Raw genomic sequence first — 13,220 nt, forward strand, 5'->3', positions numbered from 1 at the left:
GTCATGGGGGGTACCAGCTCTCAGTGTGCTTGAAAGGGATTCCTTCACCCCCTCCTCCCAACAGCCCAGGGAGCGCCACTCAAGCACCCCACCCAATACTGCAATTTTTGTCTTGGGCACAGAGGGGCTGACAGTGACTGTCACTCTTGCAGCTGCTCCACAAGGCCGTAGGCTCTGATTTCTCTACCTCCTCTTCTGCTCTCCTGGGCTGGCTGCTGCAGCGCCAGCCCTCACTCCTATGTTTAAGCAGCAGAGCCCGGAGCTGCCCTGGCTGGGTTTGCTCCCTTTCTTTCAAGCCCTACCTCCCACTTCTCAGTGGCCAGGCTGGGTCACGGGGGCCAGCACTGGCTACAAGGGATGGATGCTGCAGAGGGAGGCCCTGCAGGGTTGTGGTGGCCTGGGGGAGTGCGTGTGCGGGGCCACTTGGGGGGAGTGGGAGTGCTTGAGCAGGCCAAGGGCTGAAGATCAGCCCCGCCAGGGGAGCTGGGAGGAGGTTGTGAAACTGCGTGGGAGGACTGGTTTAGAGAAGGCCTGGAGCTGTGCGCCGTGGTACACGCCTGTTACCCCAGTGGCTCAGGAGGCTGAGGCAGGAGGATCAGGAGTTCAATATCAGCCTCAGCAAAGACGAGGCACTGAGCAACTCAGAGGACCCTGTAGTGGAAGAAAAGGCCCGGAAGATGGGGCAGGGTCCCTGAGAGGTGGGAGTGTCATCTACTCCTCGTTCATTTGCTTTTATTGCTCAGAGAAACAGCAGACTTCAAAAAGTAGGTGTCCAGGGGCTGGGGATGTGGCTCAAGCGGTAGCGCGCTCGCCTGGCATGCGTGCGGCCCGGGTTCCATCCTCAGCACCACATACCAACAAAGATGTTGTGTCCGCTGAGAACTAAAAAAAAATAAATATTAAAAATTCTCTCTCTCTCTCTCTCCTCTCTCACTCTCTCTTTAAAAAAAAAAAAAGTAGGTGTCCCTCCCAACAGAGTGACAGCAGGTGCCTGGGTTTTCCAGCTGGGGGAGCTGCTGGGGGAGGCTGATGGTGACCTGAGCTGATCAGAAGGGTGGGGGGAGGAGGCCTGGGAGGGAGTCCGGCAGGGGCAGAAAGGCAGGACCCTTTTCCTCCCCTGTCTCGAGGACCACAGCCTGCGCCTTCCTAACAGAAGTCCATTCAGCAGGAGGACAGCGTGTCTGCGTCTAATCAAGGTTGAGACAGATGACACAGGGCCTTCGGACATGAAGACCCAAGCCCCAGGGAGGGCTGGCACTGCAGCTCCGGGGCACTTACCTGACTTGCCTGTGCCTAGGCCCAACCCCCAGCACCCAAAGCGAAAGTCAAAGCCAAGAGCCCACAGGAAACTCCGTGTTTACGCGTGGGCCTGTGGTGGACAGCCAGGCAGAGCAGGGGTGGACACAGGGTACAGTCTCTGTGCTCTCATGGCAGCCGATCCAGGAGACCTAGCGGGCTCTGCGTGGCAGTCCTTCCTCACAGACGTAAGGTCTTTAGGGGACAGAGCCACCTTCCCAGGTCTTCGGGCTGCTTGGGGGGAGGGCGTTCTGATTTCCATGACTGGAAAAGGAACTCAAGTTCCTGTGGCTCTCTAGGGGGCAGGAGGAGGCAGGAGGCCAGACACTAGGCTTCTGCAGCTGCCCCCGAGGCTCGAGGCCTGGGGCTCAAAGCACTCAGTGGGCCAGAGTGCCTGCCTTGGGACCTGGGGCTCCGAGCCCTCGCAGTTCTAGGGGTCAGTGACACCGTCTCCTTCCCCAGAGAAGAGATGTCAGAGGCAAGACCCGTCTCCAGGAGCCTCCCGAGCCTCCTCCGGTACAGACCCGGACCTCTGCTGGCCGCAGGTGCTTCCTGCATGACCCCTCCCGCGGGAGAGGAGGTCCTCCATCCCGGGGGACGGCTGCACCTCATGGTTCAGGGCAGGTAGGTCCCAAGGGCCCACTGGTCGGTGACCTTTGGGGATGGGTTGGAAGAGCAGGCACCTGTGAGGCGGGGACCCTCTGCAGAGGGCCTCCGGGCAGGCTCAGGGAGGACGCTCCCTAGGTAGTGAGTGATATCTCCGCACCCCGCCGCCACTGAGGTCCCCTGTGCTCATCCCCACCCACAGAAGGACCCTTTGGCACTCAGCATGTCCAGGTCCCACGATGGACTGTGGCGCTGGCCACGAGAGAGCTCAAGCGTTTCGTCTTAGGGAGCTGGCCAGGAGGCCTGCTGGACCTGCCAGCTACCTCAAGGTGCCCCAGCCCTGGCAGTTAGGGCAGTGATTTGTTAAGGAACCACTGAGGCTGGAAGAGGGGCAGGCACTCCTGGGACTGACACGGCCTCCAGGGTCTCAGGACCAGCCTGGCCAGCCCAGCTGGGTCCAGTGTCTGCATCTGCCAGGCTCATGGGCTCCCCCAGCAGGGGGCGCTGCAGCTTTACCTCCCGGGAACTGATGAGGCACTGAGGCTCGGGCCCCTCAGTCACCTCCCCCAAGCTGGAGGACAGCCCCTGCCAGCGCACAGGCAGGAGTTCAGCTCCAGGGTTCTGGATGTTTCCTCTTGCTCCAAGGTTCTTATTAGTCATCAAGATCCTGAACTTAGGGATCCTGTGACTCAGATGCATCACGTTAGCGGGACAGAAGTGGGAGCTTGCCCTCCAGGAGAACAGACTGGGGGACGTTAGACAGGTCATCAGGTGGTGCAGGTGGCCAGGGTTAGGTGGATCTGCCTGGGACTTCCAGGCAGAGCTCCTGAATCACCAGGGTGGGATGTGGGCCAAGCCTGGGGAGAAGGGTGCACCTGGAAGGGGACTGGTTTTTAGTCTGAGCTGTGCACATGCATGACGCAGGCTTGCACCTGCCTGCACTATTTCAGTCAAGAATTTGGTTTAGAGAGTGGAGGGCCCAGGCAGGGGACTATTAGCTCCTTCATTTGGAAAGGGACAATGGTATCGGGGTGGTTTCAGCATTGGGGACCAGGGGAGAGGTCTCTGAGCCCCTAGTCCAAGGAGGAGGGTAAGTTGAAGTCCCTGTGGGAAGCCAGCCTCAGCAATTGAGGGGGTCTCAAGGCACCCCCAAACCTGTCCATCCCTGCTGGCCACTGTTACTCACCAAAACCCATGAGCTGCGCCCTGCTGGGGCTTTCCGGGGACACTCAGTGGGTACTGACATTCTGGGTGTTCAGCATTCTTGGGAGCTGGAGGGCGGGAGCAGGCCCCCGGGCACCCCACTTACTGACACTGGCCACCCACCCCTGGAGGTGAATTTTAAAGCGGTGTGACTTCAGAGTCTGCCTGTAGATGGAGGGAAGCAGGAAAGTTTGCTGCTGGTCCCAAATCTGACCCCTGCTCTTGCCTGGCTCTGGGCTACTCCAGTACCTCATCCTGCCCACCTGTTCCCTCTCCACAGTAACCAGGTGGCCCTGCGACTGGCCTGCATTGGGGATGAGATGGATCTGTGTTTTCGGGGCCTCCAACTGGCCCAGCTGCCTGGGATGGCCATGCACAGGTAAGCAGCCCATGTCTTGCCCAGGACTTCACCTGGGGAGGGACCCTGGACAGGCAGGTAGAGGCCCAGAACCTAACACATGGCTGGACCCCAAGTTCTGGAAGGAAATGGCCTTGACACTTCCAAGCAGACCCCAAACCCTCTGCTTCCCTGCCTGTCCAGGGGCCCCTGGCTCTCTCTGACCTGCCCCTGCCTCTCCCGGCCTGGCAGAGCACCACACAGAACCCCGCCCCCCGTTGGTCTTCATCCAGAGTCCTGAGTTGCTGGGCAGGGCAGGCTGCGTGTGCACCCAGGCCTGGCTCCTCGGCCAGCTCCCTGGGGAGGACAAGTGGGGCAGTAACTGGCCAAGGGCCTGCAGGGCCCAGGTTTGGGTTCCCTGTGGCCAGCTGAGCAGAGCACTGGCCGGCAGGTGGGAGGAATTACGAGATCTGAACAAATCTATGAACCCGAAATAGCTGTGGGGAGACGGACACTGTCCTTCATAGGGGTGCCAGGGGAAGTCCGGGTGTCCGTGGGGTGGGGAGGGGACAGGCCCTCCACAGGGGCAGAGTCCCTGAAGCCTGCTCTGCCCCCCATGTCTTACAGCCTTGCTCTCAGCTACAGCCAGGAGAGAGTCCCGGGTGTGCTCAGAAGCTTGACCCAGGGTCTCGCCAGCCTCAGGGAGAACATGTGGTTCTAGAGACCCGCGGCCCCCAGCACCTGGGTAAGAGCCAAGAGGCTGCAGGCGCAGATGGCCCCCTGCCCGTGGGAGTGGCCTGGAGCCCCCCGGACGCACCCCTGGTGTGCTACAGGCGCCCCCTCCCTGTCACCTTAGGTTTCACCTGTTTCCACACCTCCCCGGGCCCAGAGCCCCAGGAACCTTGGGCCCAGCTGACAGGACTGTGCTCCTGCCCCTCTACCAGGAGAGCTGTCCTCTGGCAGATGCTGCCCCATCTCTGCCCTGACTCAGGGCCACTTCCTTGCTCCCCTGTCCCTGCTGAACGCCTGCCCTGTCTGATCTCACCCTGTCCTAGCCGCCCCGTTTCTGAGGTGAGGTCCCCTACCTTCTTGGGTCCTCACTGTCCTCTCTCGGTCCCCAGGTGCCTCCTGCCCGGGCCTGCCGGGAGCTGCTGCCCGTGCTGCTGCTGCTGGGCCTGTTGCTGAGCAGGGCCCTGTACCTGCGGCTCCAGTGAGGCCTGTGCAGGGCGGGGCTGGCCCTCGCCCTTTGAACCCATCCTGGAGGTGGCCGGCTCCTGGGGGTTCTGTCCTTTGGACAGTGGTGTTTCCCGATGAGATTTCCTTTTTTATATTTAAACTCAAGATAGTGCTGGGACACTGCTGAGGTTTTGTACTGGAGTTTCTGTTGTTTTTGTAAGAAATGAACTTACCGGACCTCTGGGGTGGTTTCCAGTTAACTGCCCATTTGGAGGCCTGGCTGGCCTGCTCTCCTCCTGACCCTGGCCCTCTCGGGGGCAGCCTATCCCCAAGGAAGCCTTCCTCTCATGCAGGCTGGTGTATGGTAGGCAGTGGGGGGAGTGCTGGTCACACCCCTGTCTGTGGACCACAGCGGAATCTATTGGCCTAGATTTCTGAAGGGTAGAGGAGACAGAGTTCAATAAAATGTTGGTTTCCAGCCAGTTTCTGGTCTTTCTGGTCCTGTCTGGGGCTCTGTGGCATCATCTTGGGCCCCTCTTTCCCTGGAGGCTGAGCTTGGTGGCAGGAGGAGGGGTGGCCTTATCCTTGCCTCCTCCTTGTACCTGAGGACCCCACTGCTGTCGGAGGTGCTCAGAATTTGTCCCCCTCCCTAGTGGTGCCTGAGATGCACTGTTGGGATCATTTTGGGGGCTCTCCAGGTCTCACAGTGGGGATGTCGGTCATCTCTCCACCCTGTCCACTTCCTGGGGGTGCTGCAGCCAGCAGGGCTCTGTGGGCAAGTAGGGCCTGGGCCAAGGGTTGGGGGTGGCTTCCCACTATTTGGACTAGGTACCTGCCATGGTCCCTGGTCCAGGCTCTACCAGGGTCCCCTCCCACTAACATTCCCAGGCTGCACTGAGCCAGACCGCGGCACTCCAGGGCCTGCTCTCCAGCAGTGCTCCCAGACACCCTCGTCCGCTCCAGGCCCCTTCTGTCCCCTCCTGCCCGGGCCTGGAGTGCCTCCCTGCACACCCCTGCAAGCCCATCCAGCAGAAGCCCCTGACACCCCCGGGCCCCTCCAATCCCCACCTGCTGTGTGGGCCTCCTCTGCAGAGCCTCAGAACTTCCCCAGATGAGCCCTGTTCCCCAGATCCCTGCACCTGCACCGCAGCATCTGCCTACAGTTCCAGCCAGGGCACGCCTGTCCCCGCAAGGGTAGAGACTTGGCAGTGCGCCCGGGACTCGCCCAGTGTGGATGTGGACACCCCAGGAAATGGGAACCCGCTGGAGTCCGCATGGCTAGGCCATGGAAGGCCAGCCCCTGACCACCGCCCCGCACTGGTTTCCTCCTGAACTTGAGGGGCTTGGCTGGGGCACCTGCGCCTTTTCCTTGAGGAGCCAGGAGCTCTTCCAAGGAGACTGGAAGCTGCTTTTGCTGAAGGCAGTGGCCCTGGCTGCTTCTCTGTGCAGGAATTGGGGACACTGACCTTGCCCCAGGGGTCTGCAGGCGGTCCCACACTGGGGTGCTGTTGTGCCAGGCCCTCACAGGTTCTGGGGGGTGTGGTGCAGACAGTGACCTGCTTCAGATCTAAATAAAATGCACATGTAAATAAGCCACAAAGGGGACTATGGCTGTGGCTCAGGGGCAGAGCGCTTGCCTAGCATGCGTGAGGCACTGGGTTCCATTCTCAGCACCACATAAAAATAAATAAATAAAGACATTCTGTGCATCTACAACTACAAAAAAAAGCCACTAAAGGCTTCAGGGACATGAAGGAGACAAGGGAGATGCCTGCAGGGATGAGTGGGACCACGAAGGGAAGGCCTCCAGCGGAAGAGCTGGCGCTGGAAAGGCGGTGGCATCGGGTGACTGATGGAGGAGACCCGCTGTAGGGTCCCTCCTTCTCGGTGTGGCCATGACTTCTCCAGGGTGATAGGGACCTGGGGTAGCTGATCTTAGACTTCCCTGAAGGAGGAAATGGGATGGGAAGGGGCCTCTTGGGCCGGTTCATATCACAGCATCTCCCACAGACCATCCGAGGACAGGGACCTGGCTGAGCCTCTGACACAGGCATGTGGCTGCAGCCTCTCCTCACCAACCCAGCTGTGACCCTGGGCTGGCACCTTGGTGCTCATGCCAGGCAGTGCACCCACCAGAGGGCAAGAGGCAGTGCCCAGGAGGCTGCCTGCGAGGCCTGCCCCCTTCACAGGCCAGCTGCCGCCTGCACATCTGGCTTCAGGCTGCTTCCACCCATCCCTGGCTGCAGCAGGGCCCAGCAGTCTTCACTGTCCCCAAGCCTTGGGACACTGCAAGAATTGGGACTGGCACATTCCCTCCACACTTGACCCACCTCACACAGAGCCCAGCCCTGTGTGGAGGCGGGTCTTGGTGAACAATGGCTCAGAAAATCCACTGGTCACCTAGTGCCTCTTGATTCCTGAAGCCCTCCACACAGCAGAGCCCTGAGCAGGCCCTGGGCCGGCCAAGGTGGTGGAATAGACCTGGCCCTGGGGATGGCCACTGGGCCTGCTGGGGTGCAGGCTGCAAGCGCTCTACCTGAGCCCCAGCCCCAGCCCCAGCCCCTGATGGGGTCTGGAGAGGTCGGAGCAGGCTCCTTCGGCTTGACACGCGGATGGGGCCTGCGGATCCCTGCACACGAGCTCCCGGGCGCGGCCGGTGCTGGGCGCCGGGAGCGCACTCGCGGACGGGCCGGGCGGGCACGTGAGCAAGGCGGCAGAAGCTCCGGTAGCGGCTCGGCAGCCTCGGCCAGGCAGACTCGGGGCAGGCGGGGCGGTTCGCCTATCAGGTCCCCGACAGACAGCAGCAGATTCCGGGCTGCACCCGGCCATCGCCATCCTTGCCCGAGTTTACTAAACTTCTCTCCTCATCCGCCCATGGCCCTGCAGATGAGAACACCGAGGCTCAAGCAGCGTCACTGACCTCTCTCCAGTGGTGGGAGGAAAGAGCGGCAGAGGACCGAAGCGGGGGAGCCCCTGCGGACCCTCCCGCGAGGCCCTGGCACGTGCGGCCAGTGAACCAGCCCTGGGGGTCTCCGCGGCCAAGACTTTGTTATTCGCACCCAGCCCCTCGCCTTCCTCCACCCGCAAAACACCTGTGCTGGGGGTGCGGGATCCGCGGCCACCCGAAGATCCCTGGGCAGGAGGGCCCCTGCTGGTTACCTGACGCCCGAGTTTACCAGACTTCTCTGCCTCGGCCTGGCGGGACCATTTTGCAAAAAAGAACGAAGCGGCGACCCCTCCTCCCTGTGGCCTTCTCCTCGGTAGGGTCCGGAGCCGCCGCCCGCGGCGTCCCGCCTCCCAGTCCTGCCCCTCCCCCGGCTGGACGGCGCCGCCTGGGGAGGGCGGGGTCGGGATGCGAGCGAGAAAGACGTAACCGCGGAAGCCCGCGGGGCAGCCCGGCGCTGGGCTCTGGGAGGACACGCGGCCACCCTGCCGCTGAACGCGCCCCCCGGCTCCGTCTCCGTCCCTCCCCGCTGCCGCGGTTTCCTGTAACACGTTTTCACATCGTGGTGCGTCGGCAGGGAAACCCACACCGAGCGGGCCCTGGTACCCCCGCCGCGGGACCGCAGAACGCCGCGCAGCCTGCCTGGGGACCGCCTAGGCCCCGCTGGGCCACTCGCCGGAGCCGCACTCCCAGTGGAGCCGCGCTGGCCCCGGCTCTCACCGCTTCCGAACGGACTCAGGAAAAGGAAAGCAGGTTCCAGGACGGGACATCAGGCCGGTGAGTTCCCGGGAGCGTCGGCCCGAGTCAGGACCCGCCATCCAGCGGAAGGGGAAGCCCATGAATTCCCAGTGACCGGAGGGTCGTTCAGTGTAGAGCCGGCTACTGACTGTCCGTCCTGAATTGCGCCTGGGAGTGACTGTAGCGCGGGACAGCCACCGTCTTTGGACCAGAGTCCAAATGAGTCCACCTGGAGGGCTCCGTGGTGACCTGGAGGCTTAAGGCATTGCCAATCCCTGGGGGATCAGGAGTCCCTCCCTGCGAGGGACAGGGGTCAGGGACTTACATTGCCTTCAGTGCAAAGAGGCACCTGGATCTCTTTGCAGGCACCAGGCCCTGCAGTGTGTTCCCGCGGAACTCTCACACAATGGGCTGCTCGGCTTCCAAACCCACCACTGTCTTAGAATGTATGGTTAAGAACTTTAAGAAGGGATTCTCCGGAGATTATGGTGTAAAATTGAGCTCTGGGAAACTGCGCACTCTTTGTACTCTAGAATGGCCCTCCTTTGGGGTGGGGTGGCCCTCAGATGGGACATTAGATGTGACCATTGTACAAGCTGTATATAAAGTAGTAACAGGAGACCCTGGCCATCCAGATCAGTTCCCATATATCCATCAATGGTTGGAAATTGCCCAGCTGAGGCCAACCTGGGTTCAGCTCTGCGGCTCAGTAGAGGAACAATACAGGATCCTAGTAGCTCAATTAAGGGAAAAGACCACACACCAAGAGAAAGAGCCACCTATTTCCCTAGGGGAAGCTGAGAATCCACCCTCTATGTCCCCAGCTTCTGTGCTAACTGTTTCCCCATTGGGGGCAGGAGGCCCACATTTGCCAGACAGCCCACCGCCCCTTGTCTCACCTCCTCCCCAGGATCCTGAAGCCACTGTGCCCCCACTGCCCAGTTCACCTGAACCAATGAGCAGGCAGCTCCAGTCAGCACAGGAGGCAGCAGCCCCGGTGCTGCAGATGCTCTCACCAGAGGGCAGAGACCCACAGCACATTGCTGCCGAGGGGACCTTCCATGGAGCGGGACCTGTTTGTCACTACCAACCTTTTTCCTCAACTGATCTCCTCAACTGGAAACTTCACACCCCATCATACTCTGAAAAGCCCCAAGCGCTGATCGATCTCTTGGAGTCTATTCTCCACACCTCCCATCCCACCTGGGAGGACTGTCAGCAACTTCTCCTCACCCTGTTCAACACGGAGGAACGGCGATGGATCGAAACTGAGGCTCAGAAGTGGCTCCAATCTGTTGCCCCAGAGGGTCAGCTAGATGTGGAAAACTGGGCACGGGGGGCCTTCCCGGAGAAAGAACCCTCTTGGGACCCCAACACAGAGTGGGGAAGGAGCCAGTTGGAGAGGTATCGGCAGGCACTCCTACAAGGAGTAAAAGCTGGAGCTAAGAAACCCACCGATATGGCCAAGACCACAGGGGTGCTGCAAGGACCAGATGAGAGCCCGGCCGGCTTTTATGAGAGGCTATGTGAAGCCTTTCGGGTGGACACCTGCCTTGACCCTGACTCCCCTGAGAACCAGAAACTTCGCAATCGCGACCAGGTAGCTCGCCAAGATGCAGAGAAAAGGATGAAACAAGAAGCTCAGCTCCTAGCTGATGTCCTGACAAAGTCTACACGCCAAGTGGGACCGTCTCGAATGCCAAGGGGTCCCCCACCAGGAAAGAGGAAGCCCCTCCGTCGCGATCAGTGTGCATATTGCAAGGAAAGGGGACACTGGAAAAGTGAATGTCCCCACCTCCTCAAGAAGAGAACCAAAGCTGCAGGCCCACCAGGGCACTATCAACCGCAGCCACCCGGCACAAACCTGACCAGCCCAGCTGGGGCAGGGCCCCACCAGGGAGAACCCGGCTCTCTCCAGTTGGAGCCTCCGGTCAGAATCCGAGTAGGGGGCCAACCAAAGGACTTTATGGTAGATGGTAGCACTGAACATTCAGTGGCCACTCAACAACTAGCCCCTTTCTCTGGAAAGGAAATCACTGACATCAGGGCCACAGGCACTCAGACCCATAGGCCCTTCTGTGGCCCCCAACAGTGCCAGTTAGGAGCGCATGAATCTCCTTACCCACCTGACTGCCCTGCCCCCTTGACGGGGAACCAAATTTCCTTCTCTGCTGATGGGTCATCCCAGCTACAATCAGCAGGACGGCCCTCCTCTTTGACTATGACCCCTGCCGAAGAGAGCATCATTCTTACTGAATTAGAGGCCGAATATCCACTAGTGTGGGCCGAGGGGAACCCCCCAGGCCTAGCCAAAAACCACGCTCCCATTGTGATTGACCTAAAACCAGGAGCTAGGCCTGTGAAGTTACCACCGTACTGCATTCCCCCGGAGGCCCTGCTAGGAATCCAGACTCGTGTGGACAGATGGCATCAACATGGAATTTTGGTTAAATGTCAGTCTCCCTGGAATGCTCCGTTGAAGCTTGTAAAGAAACCAGGGACCCAGGAGTACCGTCCACTTCTAGTCCTAAAAGCCATAAATAAGGTAGTATTTCCATTACCCTCGGCAGTGCCAGATAAGTTCGCCTTGCTTAGCCGGATCCCCTCTAATGCCACGTGGTTTACTTACCTGGACTTAAAGGATGCTGCCTTTTGCCTCCGGGTCGCACCTGTCAGTCAGCCACTGTTTGCCTTCCAGTGGGAAAACCCACACACAGGAACTAAGGAACAGCTCACTTGGACGAGACTCCCTCAGGGGTTCAAGAACACCCTTACACTCTTAAGCAGAGCCTTAGCTGATGACTTGGCTGGATTCCCTGCACAGGAACTAAACTGTGTCTTGTTACAGTATGTGGATGACCTTCTGCTGGCCAGCTCAATGCAGGCCCAATGCCTAGAAGGAACAAAGGCCCTCCTTTCCCTACTAACAGAGGCTGGATATCGAGTATCAAAGAAAAAGGCACAGATCTGCCAGAGGCAGGTGAGGTACCTAGGCATCGATATCACACAGGGACAGCAAATGCTGGGGATTGAAAGGAAACATGAAATTTGCGCCATCCCCACCCCCGCCACTCGTCGGGAAGTCCAAGAATTCCTGGGAAAGATAGAGTTCTGCAGAAGGTGGATTCCTGGATTCTCAGACCTGGCCAGACCCCTGTATGAGAGTCTAAAAGGACAAAAGAAGGCTCCCCTTAAGTGGGGAACAAGCCAGAAAGTGGCCTTTCAAACAATCAAGGACAAAATCTCTGAGGCCCCAGCCCTAGGGCTTCCCGATGTAACCAGGGGTTTCAACCTCTTTGTTCATGAGAAGAATGGAACGGCCTTGGGGGTCCTGACCCAAGAATTTGGACCTCTGCAGAGGCCAGTGGCATATCTGTCTAAAAACATTGACTCTGTTGCAGCCAAGTGGCCACCCTGCCTCAGAGCTCTGGACGACACTGCCTTGCTGGTGGAGGAGGCTAAGAAGCTAACACTGGCACAAGGCCTGGAGGTTAAGGGCCCGCACTCCTTCATCACCTTGATGAACAGCCGAGCTCATCACTGGCTCATGCCTGCTCGGATGGCTCGCTATCGAGGGTTACTCTGTGAAAGTCCGCAGGTAAAACTGGAAGTTGTACAAGCTCTAAACCCAGTTACCTTCCTGCCAGATGAAGGTGGGTCCCCAGCCCACAACTGTTTAGAAATACTGGGTGACATATTTCCCAGCAAGCGACCGACGAGCCACTCCGAAACCCAGCCCTGGTCCCTGTATGCCGATGAAGCAGTTTCATGGTAGATGGCCAGAGTACGGCCAGATGTGCTGTGGTGTCCCACTCTGGGGTGGTGGAAGCAGAGGCACCTCCCTGAGGGTGGTCAGCACAAAGCAGAATTATGAACACTGGAACTCAGCCAAGACCAGTGAGCCACCATCTGTACCAGCCCATGGTACGCCTTGGATGCTGTATGTGTCCACACAGCCTCATACAAGGAAACAGGACTGCTCACTGCAGAAGGAAAAAGGACCAAGAACCAAGCCAAAATCTTAAAACTTCTGGGAGCAGTTTGAGAGCCAAAGGAGGTAGCAGTTGTCCACTTCAAAGGCTACCATAGAGGTACCACAGGGTGGCCAAAGGGAACCGCCATGCTGCTGTGCTGCCTATCAGGCTGTCCAGAGGCAGCTCTCAGATAACCCAAATGCCTGCTAGTCCCAGAGATGCTGGCTGTGCCCAGGTCCTCTCCTGAGGAAGAAGAATGGATAAAAAAGGAAGGGGAGACCAAGGCGGAGACAGGTTGGCATCTCACCCAACTCTCCTGACTTTATGTTCCAGAACAGGCAGCTTAGAGACTGGCCCGCCAGCCGTAGGAGCCGAGCAGCTGGGCAGAGCTGTCCTGAGGCCTGGCCAGGCCAGGCGGCCTTGCTGCTCATACGCCTGCCCTCTGCTCCCGTCTCCCAGTGTCGCATGGCCTGCTTACAAAACAAACAGTGCTTGCCAGGGACCTGGTATACTGGTGGAACACAGCACTGTGGACTGTCCCTGTTTGAAGATATGGAAGTGGACCTCACTGACATCACCTGGAGCGCAGGATACAAATACTGACTCGTTTTTGTCTCACCTTCTCAGGATGCGTGGGAGCCTTTCCAACCCACACTGACAAGGCAAGGGAAGTGACCAAAGCTCTCCTGAGAGACATTCCTCCCAGACGCGGGATGCCTCTCGCCATGGGCTCAGACCGGGCACCAGTAGCTGTGGCTGTGGCGGTGCAGCAGGAGGCAAGGCCCGTAAAACTTCAGTGGCAACTGCCTTCTGCCTGTCACCCTCAGAGCTCAGGGAAAGTAGAGCGTGTGAGCCAAACCCTCAAACACGAGGTCAACTACATCAGGAGCCTGTCTGTCCTGGGGAGGCATGCTGACTGTCACCCTCTTAAAAGTGAGATGGTCGC

At 59.3% G+C, this 13,220-nt stretch overlaps 1 pseudogene across 1 annotated transcript; it reads left to right on the top strand.

Moving 5' to 3' along the window:
• Positions 1-1,765: 1,765 nt before the first annotated feature.
• Positions 1,766-4,906, top strand: LOC308640240 (bcl-2-interacting killer-like; annotated as a pseudogene). Its single transcript, XR_014024413.1, has 4 exons — positions 1,766-1,920; positions 3,386-3,484; positions 4,070-4,187; positions 4,564-4,906. The product of XR_014024413.1 is annotated as a bcl-2-interacting killer-like (transcript).
• The last annotated feature ends 8,314 nt before the right edge of the window (positions 4,907-13,220 follow it).

Source organism: Spermophilus citellus, assembly GCF_964194105.1.
Source record: "Spermophilus citellus genome assembly, contig: SCAFFOLD_91, whole genome shotgun sequence".
Taxonomy (NCBI): Eukaryota; Metazoa; Chordata; class Mammalia; order Rodentia; family Sciuridae; genus Spermophilus; species Spermophilus citellus.